The following is an 18,531-nucleotide window of genomic DNA, read 5'->3' as shown; positions in this document are numbered from 1 at the left end:
ACTAACTCTCACCAAGCAGACTCGTGGGCAAGGTTGCTAAGGTTCTCTTAGAAAAGCATCCCTGCTTTTACAGGTGACACAGTGCTGTTTTGGTGGCAGATTGAGAGGCCTGGACTTGCTTCTGCCCTTGTGGAAAAGCCAGGATGAGGGGTAGAGCCCAAAAGAAAGTTCTAAAAATGGTTAGGCACATGGCCCAGCACCTGTTCCTTGTCCTTCCCGTAGTTTTGATCTGTCCCCAGAGGGCTCAAGCTGGAAGTTTGGTCCTCGGGGTGGTGCTTGACCTGTAGAGGCGCTTGACCTTTGGAAGGTGAACCCAAGTAAGAGCAGTTAGCTCACTGGGCATCCCCCTCGCAAAGGATTAATGTAGCCCTTATGGGAGGTTGGTTGGTTCTCTCAAGAGCAGATTGTTAAAAAAAGACCAAGATTGGTTCCTCCCAGTCTTTTGATTCCTGTATTGGCACGTGGTCTCTGCCACATGTGCTCCCATCACTGTGATGCCATGTACTGTCAAACTCTCCCTAGAGCCCAACAGATGCCAGGGTTGTGTTCTTGAACCTTCAGAACAGTGTGCAAAATAAACATTTTCTTTGCAAATTACCAGCCTCCAACATCATTATAGCAATGGAAAGTGAACTAATACTATGTTTAAGCCAATTGAACTGTGATTCTTTTTCTTTCATCCTAAAGCATCATCCTCAGTCTAGGCGCTTCCAAAATCTTTGACACTGCTACAAGATGAAGTCTTCTTTCCGTCTTCCAGCCTGTCCACCTCAGCAAGTGACTTAGGTTTAGCTGACCTGAGGCCAATACACAGATGGCAGTGTCCTGCGAAATAGATTTCCTACCAGGGATGTAGGGTTTGTTTTCTGGAGAGGAGTCCTGATTACTAATGCCCTGAGGGGAGGGGTGAGGAGGCCCAGCACCCCCTTCTGCAGAGAAGCCTTGCTCTGTGAGTTTTATCCTGTGTGTTAAAGTCAGGACTGTGATTGTCTTCTCATCTATTGGGATCCTAAATCAAACTCGGAGGAAGTTAATGTCAGCATGTCCCCAGAGGTAGCCAGGGGATGAGAAGTATTGTATGCAGATGAATCAGGGATTAGGGCGCAGCCCAAAGGTGCCATCCAGAGAGGCCCATGGCTCTCCCACGGTAGGTGAAAGGCACAGAGAGTCTCTTCTTTTCCTGCATCAGAGCCAGGAGTGCCAACCATGAAACCCGGGCTCCTCTCCAAAATGGAGCCAGTCAAAGACCCTAAGGATCTTTCCCTTCAGCTGTGAGTTGTGATCAAATATGAACAGAGTCGCCCAGACTTCTGTCTGGATTTGTATCGTTTTAGTTTAGGTTTTAATTTTTCAGATGTGGCATGAGGCGGGTGTTATGTTTGGTCAAAGATGTCCCCCAAGGCCTCATGCACTCATAGGCAGGGCTTTTGAAGGGCAGTTAGATCACGGGATGACATAGCTGACGTGCTGTTAGGGAGTGGAGTCTCTCCAAAGAGGCAGGACAGTGATGTGAGGGAGCCTCTCCACTGCCAGCCTCCGCCTTCCCTCTCTGCTTCCTGTTCATCATGATGTGAGCAACTTTCCTATGCAGACTCACCCACCGTGGCGTTGCTTTGTTTAAGCCTTTTCTGTGTTTAAGCCTGTGGAGCATGGACTGAAACTTCTGAAAAGAGAGTCAAAACAAACCTCTCCTTCCTTAAGTTGTAAAGGAATAATTATTATTATTATTATTATGATGATGATGTCTTTTTGAGACAAGGCCTAGCTATGCAGTTCAGGCTGGCCTTGGGCTCACTTTGTAGCCCAGGCTGGTCTCAAACTTTCAACAATCCTCCTGCCTCAGCCTCCTGAGTGCTGGGACTACAGGAGTGCACCACCATGCCTGGCTAATTATTCTTTTTACTAGCAATTTCTGCTTTTGTTAAATTATGGTTAGAGTACATGGTCCATCGATTTCTTAGTTTGTAAATTTCTTAAGATCTTCTTTGTACCTAAGAGATTGCTCAGTTTTCATCATGGTAAATGCCAAATGTGCATTCTCTGTCTGAGGAATGGGACATTTCGTTTGTGTCTGCTAATTGACTTGCCTGATCACTTTGTTTGTATTTATTTATGTGCTTAACTATTTAACCTGGTTCAACTATGAAGACAGCATTTTTTGAATTTCCCTCTTTGACAATATTTTAATTTACATTTTAATAACTTTCATTAAGCTTCAGATTTCAATTTGTGAATTTACATGCTATTGTGAGAAAAAAAATGAAGGGTATTATCCCAAGAAACAGTGGGGCAGAAGCTTTCAGACTCCAAAAATTATGAATAACTTGGCAAAAATTGCCAGATTCAACTTTTGTGGAATATTGGAGTCAAGTAAAAGGCCTACCACCATCAGAGAAAAGCTGAATAAAGAAAGAAATTGCTTAATTTCAGTTAAAGGAAAAGGGAAAAAAAAGTATGATTCATTCACAAGAATAAAAGAAACTAATAAAAATTGTCTTTGAGAAAGTCTAGGCCTTGGACTTGCCCCAAGCTGAGGGCATTTCCAGCTGTCTTTCCCTCTCTGGATGCATGTGTCCCATCTCCCTGCCTCGTCCTGCCCAGCGTAGAGATCCTCTTTGGTGGCTGTTCCTAGTGGTGCTGTTGTGGCCGGGTTACTTTGACTTTGGAGAAGAGCCCGCAGTCACCTGGTGTCAGGTCTGATCAGGAAGGTGGGTGGGGACACTGTGCCATCCTCCCTTGTCTACAAGCCGCCTTTCCAATGCAGCACTGGCGGCAGCAGCAATCATGGTTCAGCTTCCAGCTTGTAAAAGACCCGCGGGAGGAGTCTAACACAGACACCAGGAGACTCTGGCCGTCAATGCACAGTCATCTTGGAAATGGCTGAGAGGGCGGTTGTGAGTGACCTCACCTAGGAAATGGTAAATGCACAGGTGACGCATGTCAGCTAACAGCTATACCCACTAGGTAGTGAGTACATCTCTGAAGACATCACGCTGCACATGACAAATATATGATGTTTATTTGCCAATTAAAATAATTGATCTGTAAAAAATAAAAATATAGTGAAAATTTCCTCCCAGAAATCTCATCTCTGGCTCTTTATTTTGTGTGAAAATAAAAGTACTAAGATCTGAGAGTTTTTGCATATAAATTTTGCACTGAAAACTGGTCTCAAGACCCAGGCTAAGCAGTGGAATGCCCCTCGATCACCCGGATAACAGAGCACGCAGCAGCCTTTGAAGGACACAGTGGTGACACAGGAAACCTTGCCATGCCGTGTTCATCTCCCTCTGCAGTACCGCAGGCTCCTGGGAGGCCACAAAGCCCTGCAGAAAATTCCCATCATGCCTGTCACTTAGTTTTCCAGTTCTTAACATTTAACCACATCTGTACCCCTTCCCACCTCAGATACAGAGAAAATTTCAGTTTTTATTTTTGCCTAAATATTTCAGTCTATGTTTGTTACAAATGAAGACTTTTTCCCTTCATATGTGGCCAAGCCAGGAAACAGGCCTTGGTGCAACATTGTTCCTTTAACAGAAAAATAATTAGGACTTTAAGATCCAGTGGAGGATCAGCCTAGGTTGCACTCCACGGCAGGGGAGGCGTGCAATGTGGAACTTTTAGTTTCTCTTTTTAAAATGATATGTGAGGTGGGTATGAGAGCAACAATATAGGAATCTGAGCAGCCAAATTGATGAATCTGGAATTTAATTAACTGAGCTCAGGACCAGTCCTATACAGACCTCCCTGGTTTAGGGTCCAAACAAATGGCCCCAAACTGGAAAGTTACAGAGCTTTTAAAACAGAGAATCACAAAACACATCCTGTTGGAAACAATTTAGCTCTAATCTTTCATCAATTTTTGGTTGACACCTGTATCCTGCTGATTTTGTTGAGCAGGTTAATTTTTTTCCTGTTGGTACAGCTCAATCTGTTTTTCTTATGGGACTTGTATCCTGAGTACTTTTCTATTTCCTGGGTCAAATACAGAGCACGAGTTAAATGCAGGGCTCAAGATGGCGTCAGTTGCACCAAGCTACACCAGTATGCCCTTAAATATTTTTCATGCATGTGGGTTACATAGTCTGAAAATGAGCTGGGCATGGTGGTGCATGCCTGTCTTCCTGCTACTCTCCTGTCTCAACAGGAGAGTTATAAATTTGAGGCCAGGCTGGACAATTTAACAACCTGTCGAGACTCTGTCTCAACACGAGTGAGAAAAGCACCAGGACCTGGCTCAGCGTGAAGGTCCCAGTCCTGCCAGAAAGTCAATAAATACATCAGCCAAGCTCCCTCCACTGTACAGACACTGAGGCCACCCAAAGTGCCCAGCTTTGCTCTTGCTGGCCAGCTGGAGTGACACCGGTGTCCCAGTATTCAGGGTGAGCTGGGCCCAGTGGCACCCAGGGTGACTCCTGCCTCACACCTTGGGTCACCGAGGAGATGGCAGGCAGGCAGCTGTGCCGGTCTGGTGTCTCAGAGTGCGAAGACTCCATGGGCCTCCGCCTTAGCCTCAGCAGGGCTGGGAGCTACCTGCTCCCTCGAGATGCTCATCCCATGCTCACTGGGAGCTGTATCTCAGGACGGCAGGCGAGGGAGCTGGTGGGCTGGGACCAGGCTGCGCGGAACAGTTGGTGGGTGCTTGGGAACCCCAGGGCCCAGGCAGAGGCACCCTGGCCCTGGGCTTGGTGGGCTTGGCTCTGGCTAGGCCTGGCTCACCTGGAGCACCTGGAGCTCAACAAGCCACATGGCCCTGTTGTCATGTGAGATGTGGGAGCTCCGCGCCACCCCTCTCTGCCCCTCCTCGCCCTTCCTTCCGCTTGTTCTGGTATTGCTCCTCAAGCCACCATCCATGAACATGTCATTTTTGTTTATTTGTTTGATTTTGGTGTTGGGGATCAAACTCATGACCTTGAGTTTGCCACTGAGTTAAATTCCTGGCCCGGTTTGTTTTGTTTTTGAGACAGGGTCTCCTTAGGCAGTTCAGACTGGCCTTAAACTCATGATGTAGCCCAGGCTGGCCTCAAACTCACAGTGATCCTCCTGTCTCAGCCTCCTGAAAGCTGAGATCCCAGGCATCTGCTACTACGCTCGTGAATATTCATTTCATGAATATGGAATGTAAATAGTCACTTTGTGAATATGTACTGTAAAAAATCTCTTTCATACGCAGTCTAGGCTTTCTATTTTTGTCATGTAACCAGAACAGCTTTGGGAGCACGCAGCCCAGTACACGTCTAGCCCTGGGGTGGAGGGTCAGGGAGCTGGGAGGGTTCTGTGCCCAGCTCTGGCCCCATGGGGCCGAAGGTGGTGTGTGACAGGGGCGTGGCCGGGGCTGACCCGGCACTGCGCTGGGCAATTTCGTGTGTGACATCTGTGTCCCTGAAAGCAAGGACTCTTCAATCTTTGCTTTGCTTCCTGTGGGCTTGCCCTGAATATGTTTCTCTTTCCTTTCTTGTGAGATCCATTTTCAGCCTCTGGGTTGATAGAGAAATGATCCGCAAAGCTCACGAGCCCTGTGACCTTTGGGACCGGTCACACTCCAGGCCCGCACAGTGGCCGTTGTGCCAGCCTCAGTCCATGGAGAGACTCCTTTCCCCAGCACCTCTGCCTCCTACGGGTGGAGGCGACGGGGTGGTGAGGGCGTGGACCAGCCTCTTCCTCTGTCTCTCCCACACCCCATGGACGTGTGCATGTCCCCTGGGTCTGAGGGATGGCAGGGATTGGCCTGGGTGGGAGGGGTGGACCCCGAGTGGCAAGACCTCTGGAAAGGCCGGCTGGGGTGTCATCTGGGCCTAAGAGACCCATGTAGGGCAGAGCTGGGGTGAAGGGAGCAGGTTCAACAGCGCGAGACACCTCCCCCTCATTTCAGTCTCCATCCCTGCAGGTCAGCACCTGTCTATACTCAGAAAGACACTCTCAAGGGCGGACCCCACACCTGCAGAAGCAGAGACAGCTATGCTCTGCACACCAGGTGGCGTGGTGTGGCCTCCAGCCCAGGTGTGAAGCCAAGAGCTAGGGGTGGGTGCGCAGCCCCCTCCCCCCTTCTCACTCCCTCATCCTGGCTGCTCACGCGTGGTCATGGGGATGGGCCAGCCTGTCTCAGCCTTGTGATCCTTCCAGGCCCTGGCATGGGCTGCCCCCCTGCCCCACCGCCCACCAAGCCATGCTGGTCTCTTGCAGAGAACCCCCACTGACCGTCCGGAGGGATGCTTCCCCAGCTAGCATTGGACATCCTGTGATGTTGACAGCGGGGACCAGCTGTCCCGACTGCTCTCCAAGTGGAAGTCCAGGTGCCCCCTCTGGCCGAGCTGTGGTCCTGGTGCTCTTGGGGGATGGGGATGTTCCCAGGGCCCCCGGAGGTGCGGGGCCCCGCCTGTGAGGTGTGTTCCTTGGAAGTCGCAATGGGAGTGCTTGTCCCCCCCCCGCCCTGGCGAGCACCTTGTGCCACTGCTCTCAGGGGAGGAACCGAGAGCCCATGATGGGCTTCGTGGCGGAGCGAGGGTGGCATAGCCTGACTGTGCCCAACGTTTCCAGTGAGCAGCACATTCCACTTCCAGGGGCTTTGTGGGGGGCCGTGACATCTCGGGGGATCCATCGAGTGGTTTGCTGCTTGATCGCATCACTGTTGCTGTTACTGGGAGGACTTGATCCAGGGCCTTCGCACTGAGCTCTGTCCTCCACTTCCATTTTTAAAACTTCTATTTTGAAGCTGGATCTTGCTAAGTTGCCAGGCTGGGCTCACACTTCTGACCCTCCTGCCTCATCCTCCCAGGGTGCTGGGGTGGATGGCAGGGGTACACCACCACCCTGGGCTCAGTGCACATCTCTGAAATAGACAGGAAGTACAGGCACCTGTTACCCCATCACTGTGGGCACCGTTTCTGCAGTTTTCCTGACACCAGGCTTGTCTTTGCTGACTTTAGCTTTTTCTCACAACCAAATGGCTCCAGTGATGAGATTTTGATTATTTCTCCTGGTTTCAGGGGACAGCCACTTGGAGGATGGCTGCCCTCCTGGGGCTGGCTCTGCAGAGCTATCTTTGTTGCAGACTGGCTGGCAGGGATGGCCCAGTGCCAGGCCATCACTCCCACAGGCCAGTCGGCACAGTGATGGGAGTGCTGCTCCCTGCACAAGGGCGGTGACTGAGCAGGCCTCTGAGAGGCCAAGGTTTGGGAGTCACTTGAGCCATATTTTGTTGGTCTCTTGTGTCTCCTCTTGAGTATTCTCCAAACCTCTGCACTTTTAAGAACTAGATGCGTCTCATCACTGAGGAAGGCCACCATTCCTTCTAGAACATTCCTCTTGAAGATCATAGCTGCATTCTGACCACAGGACAGACCCACAGTGCAGGCACACTCTGGGATCACTGGCCAGCACAGGAGCTTCCAGGCCTGGCCCTGGGGTTCAGCTCAGGGTACAGCACTTGCCTGGCATGTGTGAGGTCCCAGCTTCCACCCTCAGCACCCAAGATAAAACAAAACGAAACCAAGACATCAAGAGTGGGGGAGAGAGTTTGATCAAAGCAAGTTCCAAGTGTGGCCCAAGATGCAAGGGTGGGAAAACAGAAGCAGAGGGTGCGTGGGTTTTACTTACTTCTACAGTACACTGAACTATACATCCACGAGTTTTGGTGCATTTCCTATTTCCACGCTGGCCTCAGTCCTTTCTTCAGGAGGATGCATGGAAGGGAGTGAGCCGAGAGGAAGGGTGGACACCGAGGGCAGTCTGAGCCCTGGGCTGGCACACCTGAAGGATGGGTGACATCACTTTGGGTGGGGACAGGAATGGGCAGAGGTGAGCCCCGAAGCTCAGCCTGGCATCCCTGGCAAGCACGTGGTTCTTATACTAAGATGCTGAAAAATTAAAATAATTGATTAAAAGATAATTAGCAAAAATAGTTAAAAAGATAGTTATTAGCAGTATTGTTGTTCTGTACTGAGCTCGTTACCCTAGTAACGAGGCACCAACCACATAGTTATAAATTAACTGACCGCGTCGTTATGCTGTTCTGTACAACCCGCCCCCCCCCCCCGCAAGTAACCTGTGTGCTATGTCAACTTTTGTTCCCCTTGTAAGAGACAAATGATGCTGTGTCAACCATTGTTCCCTTTATGAGAGACAAATGTTCCTGGAATTGACAGACCAAGGGCTATGAGTTGGCTAACCACCCACTATGAAATGCCTCTGACCTCAAGCAAAGGGGAACAAAGGCCCACCTTATTTCTGTTTCTCATCACTATGTACTTAATGATCAATGAGCTCATCATAAATGAACTATAAAAATCAGTCAAAACTCTAACTCAGTTGCACAGCTTTGCAAATTCCATCTGCACTGTGTCGCTGGGCCAGCTAAAATAAAAGTGCTTCTTTAAAAAAAAAAAAACGTCTTGCCCCATTTATCATCTCGGGGATCTTGCCCCATTTTTCATCACGGGGCCTTCTTTTTGGGTGGGTTACAACAATGGTGACCGGGAAGGACGCATCCTGTCTCCACCCTGCACTGTTCTAAACAGGAATGCTGTGCTTTGTTGTGTTTTGTTTTTTCTGGCCGGCATGAATCTGTAACTGTGCCCAGTGTTGACCATATCTGTGTACACACGGCTGTCAGGCAGCTCTGGGACCTTTTAGCAAACTTAGCGCAGTTTGGGGTTGAACAGCTGTGCCCTGAAGTCACAGAGAACAGGGCTTGCGTGGACAGTGTCTGCACCCTGGTGTTAACTGAATTCTAATCCCAACCTCCCAGGAAATCTCCCTCTCTCCGGCCCTCCTTTCCCTCTGTGATCTTCTCTTAGGGTCCTCACCAGTGGGGCAGGGGCCCCAGTGCCCTCCTTCCCTCGAGGATATCCTGGGTTGTTATTCTCCAGACATCTCTGCTAGTTCCCTCTTCTCCCCTGGCCCGGGTGCTGGCTTTGTTTCTGTCTTTTGGTTCCTCTCTTCCTGCCAAGCACTTCTCTGAAATGCCCAATGACTCACCCAGGCCTTCACTCCTGTGTAGGTCAAAAGCTTGATCAAAAGCTTGTCGCCAGGGGTCCCTGGGTAGTGAGGCTGTGGGTGGCCTTTCTCTCGAGGGGCCCCCAAACCCAGAGCTGTTTTCTCTGTGGATCGGAGACTTGTGAAGCATCTCGCAGGACCTCATCTGATGATGGAGCTCACAGACCTGGCCACGGGGATTCCAGAAGCTGAACTGCAGCGGGATCCCAAAAGAGACCGTTCCCCTTCTGTTCTTGATCCTGGAATTCCCCTACTCTCTGCCAGGAGCCCGCCACTGCCTTGATTTAACTTGTGTGGAGAAAGCCTCCGACTCTTCCCATTGGGGTGTGGGTAGGGACAGCCTCACCTGGCTGCTGCCTGCTCTGTCCTGGCAGTGCTTAATTTATCTCTTACCATGCTGCCACACTCCGCTGTCCTTTAGCTCCTGCCCTTGGCTTGTCACCCAGGCCAGCAGCATTCAGACACTGAATCAGCCAGGGTGGTATTTTGGGGGTTGGGAATGATCCAGGCCCCAAACCTTAGGTCAAGCAAACAACAAAATCCAAAGAACTAAGGTCTCCAACCTTCCACAGACCCTTTGTTTTAATTTTTATTATTTTTTAAAATTGTGGTACTTGGGACAGAACCCAGGGGCCTTCTACCCCTGACCTGCATTTCCAGCCGTTTTTATATTTTATTTTGACACAGGGTCTCACTGAGTTGCCCAGGCAGGGCTGAAACTTGTGACCCCGGTGCCCCATTGTAGGAAAGAGAACGTGCCCAGGCAGATAGTAAGTGTGGCCCCATCTGCTCTTGGAAGCAGCCCTGAGGGAGAGGGCAGTGTGGGTGCTGGTAGCCTGGTGACTGACAGGTCCCCAAGCCAGTGAGGTATGCGAGAGTCTGGAGGCGGGAAGCTCCTGGGAGCAGCAGGGCTCAAGAGGAGGTAGCTGCCAGGCTTTTGAGGCCTCCCTGGTGGGACACCCTTCCTGCCCCTGGTACCAGTACACACCTCAGTCCCGGGTGCCATGTGCTTCCCATAGAGCAGCTGAAGCGGGGTCCTGGGGACTCCTGGGGTGACCCTAAGAGCAGTTCTGAAGACCTGGCTGCTGGGAAGCCGCCCCTCTGCTGTCACCATGCTGGGGCACTTCAGAAGCCACCTTGAGATCTCTGAAGTGATGGACTTGTCACATCCCTTGCTCTGAAAATTGGGGAGCCTCCATTATCCCCACTGCAATGAACTCTCCACACCCCCAGAGCTGGGGGACAGCCCTGAGAACCCCAATAACTGAGCCTGTCTGTAGCAATAGTGCATAGCAGTCACGGTGCTCTTAGGTCTCCGAAACTGAGGACGGACAGGGAACCGGGGAGTGGTTTGCATCTGGAACCCCAGCCATGGAGCTCTTTGGATCCACAGTGCTGGGAGGCTGCAGTGAGCACTGGAAACCCTTCCTCACTTCTTGCCCTTGGTCTTAAACGTGGGTGACCTGTCGGGCCCCTGGGGCACCGTGAGTGGCATCTCCTGCGGCAGCTGAGCTGTGGTTTCTTTTGGTGTGGATTTCTGGTTTCACTGCACTGCGGTCTGGGAGCTTCACGGGATAACTTCAGTTCCCCTGCATTTCCTTAAGCTTGTTCCATAGGTCAGTGGGCAGTCTCTTTTGGAGAACGTCCTGTTTGCACCTGAGAAGAATGTGTGCTCTGACGCTGTGGGGTGGAACACTCTGTATACTAAACCCATTTGTTCAAAAGCTTGGTTTAGTTCTACTATTTCATTATTGCTTTTTGTCTGCCTTTTTGTGCCAGTGGGGTGTTGAGGTCTCCCAGTGCAATTGCATTACTGCTTATTTGATTTTCATGTCTGTTTTGTAGTTTTATGTCATTGAGTGCCCTGGTATTTGCTGCCTGCACATTTGTGATTGTTCTCTCTTCCTCTGGGATTGTCCCCTTTTCGAGGATGTTGTGACCTCCTCTGTCTCTTGATCAGCCTTGGCTGAAGCTCCCTGTGCTGTGGATGCTCACTCACTGGGATGCCTGGGCAGGGGTAGTGACCGCTCCGTCCACTCCTGAAGCCGCTTTCTCCCTGCTCCGTCACTTGCGTTTGGACTTCCTGGGGTCTCCAAAAGCTGGTTGTTTTGTCCTTGGTGTTGCTGGAATTGTCCCTCTGGTAAAGTTAAGGCACAAGATGGAAAGATTGGCTACTCTCAGTGATAGAGGGGACTGGAGCAACCACAAGTCCGTGCCTGGCGGGGACTTCGGGTGTCCCAGAGTGGGGGGGAGATTAGAGCGTAGAGTCGAAAGGAACCATCCTTTGCAGACATGCTGCCCAGCTGCCAGCAGCTGTGAGGAAGCCACAGTAGGATCAGCACCCCATCCTGCACTGAGGCCTTTGGGATGTGCATGGCCCAGCCTCAGGAAGCTTGCCTGGCACCCTGCACCCCATCAGGTCTGCCTTGAGTTTCCCCACAGATGACTGTGCTGTGCAGAGCCCACTGCAGGCACACACCTGCCCACACACACACATGCATACCCCCCCACAGACATACCCACATGCACACACCCACACCCACACACACATGCATAGTCCGACACACATAGACACCCCATGCATACACCCATGCACAGCCCCCACACCTACACACAGACACCCACAGACACCCACCCACACACGGTTTCTCAATCCGGCATGGAAGCCCTGGCTCCTCTGCTACACAGTCCCATGCTGTGAGGAACCCCGTGTCACAATGCTGCGTGCCTGCAGCACAAATATGTGGCTCTCCTCTGCACACTGTGCTGGGTTCGGATTCAGGAGATGCCTGCATGGAAGGAACACCCAGACCAGCTCGCCTAGCTGTGCTGGGGCAGCTCACACCTGCTGAGCTCAGTTTGTACCCTTAGGACCCAGGGACCTGTGGTCCCTGCTCGGGAGCCCTAGGCAGCAGAGCTAAGGTGAGTTGGAGCCCAGTCTGGGCTACGCCAGACCCTCATTCCTAGACAGCATTCTCTCCTAGCCTTGTCCATGCGATTTCCAGTGTCCACTGCAGCCTCCAGAAGCTTTGTCTTCAGGAAGGAAAAGTTGTCTTGGGATATTAACTTCTCTTTGTCAGATGTTTTATAGTGTATAGGAATGTGGAGACAGCTGTTAATAATGAACTTAATTAGGCATGTAAATAAGACATCTGAGTTATTTATAATTCATTTAAAGTAATAAAGACATTTATTAAGTATAAATTCATATATTCTTTGCTCCTTAAAATTTATAACTGACAGTGTGTTTGGATTAATGAATTTCACAAATAGTTGATACCCATGTATTTGTATAACACTGATATAAGATCAAAAGATATCTGAACCTTTGATACGTTTTAGGGTAATTAGAGGTAAAGTATTCCCAAATGGAGTCTTTTGTCAAACTATATAAGAACAATTTAATAGTGAACATTAAATAATATATGCAAGTGATTGAAGGTTTTATTTGTTCATTCATTTAAAATATGACTGTAATCCCAGCACATGGGAGGCGAAGCAGGAGGATTGCTGCAAATTCAAGGCCAGCCTGAACCCTGCTTAAAAAATTAAAAAAAAAATCCTAAAGTTAATAGTTTAATTACAATTCATTTAATATTCTAGCCATTGTTGGTGTTAAGAAAACAGAAGTTTTTGGTGTAGAGAATTAGCGTCTGTGACTTATCCGATCTGTTTGTGGTGGGTTTCTCTGGCCTACCCTGGACCATTTGAAGAGCTGGTAAAAAGGTTTGCTTGCTTTCTGTGATGGACAAAGTGATATTATTTTACTATCTAATCTTTGCTTATATGAAGTACTTAAAATGTGGTTTTAAAATCATTGTGCTTTGCAGAAAAGCCTTACAAAGTTTAAAAGCAAAGATTTTGGGCTTTTCTCATGACAAGTGTGTTGTATGTTATTTTCTAAGTTATGGTGCCAATATCTGTACAGGATGCTTACAGTTTGGAGCATAAATATCAACAATAACATGATTTTTAAAGCTACGAAGATAGACCGTGTGTGTGGTAGCACAATTTTGTAATGATCTAAGAGTTACGTTTTTGTTGTTAATGGGTTATACATTTGTTTTGTTTTGTTTTGAGACACAGTCTTCCAGGCTGGCCTCAAACTCCTGGTGAACGTCCTGTCTCAGCCTTCCAAGTGCTAGGATTCAGGTGTGCACCACCACACCTGGCTCTATAAATCTCAACAGTTTATCTTTTGAGTAAAACATTTCCCACTGGAAAGAGTTTTGTTCTATGGAAAATATTTAAGAAAGATTTCAAAATACAATACAAAGGGATATTGTAGTCAGGATTGCAAGGAGAACAGTTACATACAGGACACAGAATTTATGATGGTCACCCCAGGAACTCTGTCCACACACTAACGAGCTAGAAAATTCAGCCAAGGGCCTGGATCCCACAGCAATGTCCTGCAGGAGACCAAATGAAGACTTAAAGCCCAAGACAATGCCTCCCACGAGCCCCACTGAAGGCCTAGAGCCCACGACAATGACTCATGTAAGTCTGTTTCATGGATCTGCTCTGGGAAGACCCCAAGGTCAGTGGTGGAAGCCAGAAAGTCTGTGCCATCGGGGTGAAGGATCTGTGCGAGTGGGTTGAGGGTTCTACACTGGAGCCAAGAAGTGATGCTCAAAGTAAGGACCAGGGCTCCCCCAAAAGCACCACAGCCATCCTCAGTGACCACGAGGTCCTGAGCTCCTCTGACAAGAACAGCTGAGTTCGTATCAGGAGGCCAGCACAATAGACTTCTGGAGACTGAACAGCACACATCTTCCTCTCTGGAGCCAGGAAGTGATGCTCAACATGAGGACCAGAGCTCCCCCAAGGTGAACCACAGCCACTCTCAGCGACAATAAGGTCCTGCGCTCCTCTGACGATGAGAACAGCCAAGTTCATATCAGGAAAGAAGGTCAACGAGCTCCTCCAGGAGAACCCACGGCAACAGGAGAACCAACAGCACCAACAACAGCAACAGCTCTTCCTCTCCAAGTCTCCTTTTATGTGAATGGGAACAGTCCTCAGGCGGCCATCTATACTCAGCACCATGCGGATTCCATTAGCTGGTATTTAAGTTGCCACCGGTTTTCAACCCACCACAAGGGGGAATGTCAGAGTCTTTACCTTTAAAGCAGCAGGGCTGCCTCAGTCTCCCAAGTGCTAGGGTTACAGGTGTGCGCCACCACCATATCAGGCTTGCAGGACTTTTTAGAATGACCATCCTCCCTGTTCTCCACCCTGCCCACCTCGACCACAGCTTTGTGAAGAAAGCTTTGTAGGAGTTTTTCTCTGGGTCACCTGTTGGGTCTGGGGTGGAAGGCAGGGCCTCCTGAGCGGGGTCTCCCCCTGTTGCCTGAGGGGCACAGGACACAGCAGGGACCCCGGTGGCCATGGTCAGCAGCCAGCTGGCTGAGAGCTCACAGGCGTGCCCCACCCCTGCCGAACGCCCTCCTTTCCGAGTGCTCATCTGCTCCTCCTCTGCCGGGACCAAGGGAGGGCCGTTCCTGCATCAATGTGAGCTGTCACCTGCCGTCCACGTCTTGTGGGGACAGAGCTGGATGGGGCTGCGCTGTGGCAGCAGTTACCTGAGTCTGCCCTGCCTCATTCCTTGAGCCTGGCTGCCTGCGTCCCCCCGGGTGTGGCCCCTGCCTGGCTCTCCCTGTGCAGGCCTGTGGGCCCTGACTTTGTCTGTACGCAGGTCACGATTTTACTTTCCCCCAAACTGTCTCTGACTACTGCGTGTGATCAGCAGGGGACACCAGTGAGGTAGCGAAGCAGATTCCCTGGCGCCGGGTGGGGGTTTGGTGAGCCCCGACAGTGGCCAGGGGCCTGCCAGGTCCTGTGGGATCCTGTGGGGTCCTGTGGCCTGGGGTCGGAGCAGCCTGGGGTCTCTGAGGGCACCTCTCACCAGCTCTATGGTTCGACCGTCCATGGCTGGGACTGCACTGGGCTGGACTCAGCTGGGTCAGGGATGTGGAGAAACTAAGGCCTCCCAAGGCTCTGTGGGGAACGGCTGGTCTCGGTTGAGGGGCACAGCAGGCTTCAGCCTCCAGTGAACAAAAGTGGCAGCAAGGACCACAACACAGAAGCCTCCTAAACTACGGCAATCTGTCCTCGAACCGGAGGCTTCTAGGAAAGAGAGGGGTTGCGTGGGTGATGTCACCGGTGGGGACACGGGAAGTCCTTCTCTCTAGTCCTAACTTCTGCCACACATGTGGGCTAATTGTGGGTGGGACATGGGGCCAGGAGACTGAAAACTCTGCAAACAGTGAACGACCAGAGAGCAAGAGCATTTGCAGTGCTGAACTTGGTGTGGCTGGCCAACCTGACATGCTGGAGCAGTGGCAGCCCCTGGGGGCCATGAGGAGCTTGTCTGAGGAAATGCCCCAGGACTCAAGGAGGGCTCCATGTGCCCCAGTGACTGTCTGGATGACTCAGGGTCTGAAGCACCCCTTTGAGCACAAAGGAGAGAAGAGGTTGTGTCAGGACCTTAGAAAGCTCCAGGCAGCAGCTGAAGGTCCAGGTAGGAGTTCATTGAATGAGGCCAAAGGTCCTGGTCTTGGAAACCACATGTGTAAAATGGGCCGTGGCCAGAACTTGCACAGAAATAGAGCTTTGTCCCACACTGCAGACCACACTGCCCAGGACATCTGCCTGCCACCCACAGGCATCAGCCTGCAGGAGGCCAGAGCATTTTATCTTTACTGTTTTCTGAGACTGGGTCTCACTATGCATGCAGGCTGGCCTTAACTCACCATGTAGCCCAGGCTCACCTTGAACTCCCAGGGATCCTCCAGCCTCAGCCTCCCTCATGCTGGGATTATACCTTCACACCCAGCTTGAAGATATCGGAGACCAATTGTTCCTGCTTCTCAGTGTCAGCCGCTCAGCCTGAACAAGCAGTTAGGAAATACTCGGCCCTGTGAGGAGTAGTCTCGGGGGCCTCAGGATCCATCAGCCTGGGGAGGAGGTGTCACTTGGGGAGGATTCGGCCCTGGGGACTGGGAGGAGCAGAGGGGATCAGGCCCCAGAGGCCAGGCCAACCTTGGGGTGAGCAGGGGCTCCAGAGTCCACAGGGGCAGAGAGAGCCATGGATTTGGGTGAAGGAGCTAGGTTGGGCCAGTTGCTGCTAGGTGGACTCCTCCTGACAGCCTCTTCATCCCTCTCGACTGGGCTCTGGTAACTTCCTGTCTCAAGGCCTGGCCAGATTGGTACTGGGAGGGGTGGGGATGGCAATGCTGGTGCCAGCCTGAACCCCAAGCCAGCTGCTGGGGCTCCCTGCATCCCTGCACGGGATGGGCCAGGGCCAGGGCCAAGGACCCATGTGGCCAACCCTGGGCCGCTGCTGGGCAGACTGGGCCAGGTTTCAGTCTTTCTAACCCTGGAGTCCTTGTCCTCTCCAGGCCCCCGTGCCTAGCCGGGTCCATGTCTGTGTTTGAGGTGTTCCTGCTCCCGACAGGAGCCCCTTGCTCTGTGCCTGCCGGGTTCCAGATGTTGATTGAAACCTAAAACAACCCCAGGTAGGTGCTGAGGTTCTCCACTGCACGGAGGAGGAGAAACTGAGGCATACATCCAACTGCCAGGAAGCACAGGGCACGATCACCCCACCAGGACAGGGCCACACCCATTGATGACCTTGGGGTTCTCAGCACCCCTGCTGTTCCAGGCTGGCGAGGAGCCCCGAAGGGTGCTGGATCCTTTCCAGTCAGGCGGATGAATGTGGTGTGTGTCATGTGATTGTCCAGCACTGGCCCTCCTGAGGGAATGGGGTGAGTGAGGCTGCTTGTGGGGGCCTGAAGGAGGGGCTGTCTCATCCCCAGCTGGAAAGGTAGGGGCGCAGCGCTGACTCAGGCAACAGACCTTTCTGCAACCTTAACCAATGTGATGATGCTAGGACGAGGGCCTTCAAGGGTTGGGGTCAAGAGGGAGGTGGGGTCAGGAGGGTGGGGCTCTTGCGAAAGGCAGAATGACTGGGATTAGTGCCCCAGTGAAGGGGACTCATCCCATATGGGAGCGAAATGGTAAGAGTAGGTTCTAGGGTCCACTGTGGGGATACAATGGGGGTGCTGGGCGTGGAGATTACCCACATTAGTCATTGCACGAGGTCACCACCCACACTGCTCTCTGCTCCCCACAGCCTGGCTGGGCTGTGATTTTGGACTCCTGGCCTTCAGATCCGGGAAGCAGCCCAGGTTCTTGGAGTTTGTTATTGTACTTTGCGGAAAAATTGAATGCAGATGTCTTGTGCTCTGGGTGAATGATCTGGGGATGACAGTGCACAGTGTATGTACCATTGTTGCCCCCTGGTTGATGACTTTTGAAATTTTGTTGTAGTTTTTTCTTCATCTTTGTCTTTTTAGCCTTGAAATAAAATGGATTTGGGAAAAAAAATAAATTTCATGAAAACAGGGAAAAAATGTACTTTGTTGCCTGTGACCCACGCTGACCGAGCCCTGTTTGACTTTCAGGGTTCCCAGGGGAAAAGCATTTGAATGTCTGTTGAGTGGATCCAGGCCAGCAGTGTGTTCCGAGCAGCGGTGCCAGGAACAGACAAGACCAGAGATGGTTGCCAGTGCTCTGTGGATGTGACGGTTCCCAGAGAACGAAGACATGTGCAGCCCTGTCTTCACCTGCGTCTCCTAGCAGCCCTGCCTCTCCAGAAGGGCTGGGAGTAAGCAATTTTTGCTCCTCCCTGCAGGTGCCCACAGTACGGGTGCCAGGGCTTGCACTGGGTCGGTGGCTCAGAAGCCCTGGGCAACACTGTGCAGGCCTTGGTGTGAGAAGCTTGTGTCTGTCACCCAGGCCAGATTCTTCAAGGATCCATGTCAGCACTGGGGCAGAGGAGCTGCCAAGACACAGGGGGCTATCTCGGAGACCACTGTGGGTTCCACTTTTCTCCCCAAGAATTGCATCCTGTGGGCCCAGGCCAGGGCTGCCAAGGGACAGGTGTGCAAACAGGATGTGGGAGGATGAATGAAGGGGACTCCAGAGCAGGCCCCAGCCCTCTGCAAGCTTGGGCCTGGGAATCCCTGGATCCCCTGGATCCTCTGAGAACCCTGAGGTCACACCGAACCACAGCTGCACCTGAGACCTGACCTCGTACAATCTTGGTGCACCCTGGTGTACTAACTGTTCCTGGTGAGTCACCCTGGGCGTTTCTTCTGCCTCTGGCATGAGCAGAACCCACACAATGGAGAGGGTATGGGGTGTGCTCCCCACCCAGAGGTGGCTCCCAAAGGTTCTGTCCTTTGTGTCTCCCAGTGTGCAGGTGAGGTGGAATAGGGGCTGGTGATACTCGCAGGGATCCCCTGTGTGCAGCTGGGGCTGAGGAATGGGGAGCTGCACCTTCAAACTCCAGGCATCACGGTCCCTGGTGCTCGCTCTGCTGGTCCCTCCTCCATTCCTGTTGTCCATCAGACCTGAGCATCTGCATTTCTCAGGGCCCCGTCTCTCTGCCCCTTGCTTCTCCTTGCTGCTGGAGGATTTCCAGTTCTGGCCCCCACAGGCCTGGCTCCTCACTGTCTACCCGAGGGA

At 51.5% G+C, this 18,531-nt stretch overlaps 1 long non-coding RNA gene across 1 annotated transcript; it reads right to left on the bottom strand.

The window, feature by feature from the left end:
* Positions 1-2,977: 2,977 nt before the first annotated feature.
* LOC106028033 (uncharacterized) lies at positions 2,978-9,179 on the bottom strand. The gene is made up of 3 exons (XR_010040761.1): positions 8,980-9,179; positions 7,600-7,859; positions 2,978-6,832 (listed from the first exon to the last, which is right to left on the bottom strand). It is a non-coding gene; the product is annotated as an uncharacterized LOC106028033 (long non-coding RNA).
* Positions 9,180-18,531: the final 9,352 nt, after the last annotated feature.

Source organism: Cavia porcellus, unplaced genomic scaffold (assembly GCF_034190915.1).
Source record: "Cavia porcellus strain 051 isolate PalLab524CR breed Dunkin Hartley unplaced genomic scaffold, mCavPor4.1 scaffold_18, whole genome shotgun sequence".
NCBI lineage: Eukaryota > Metazoa > Chordata > Mammalia > Rodentia > Caviidae > Cavia > Cavia porcellus.
This window is presented reverse-complemented; position numbering and strand designations above follow the sequence as displayed.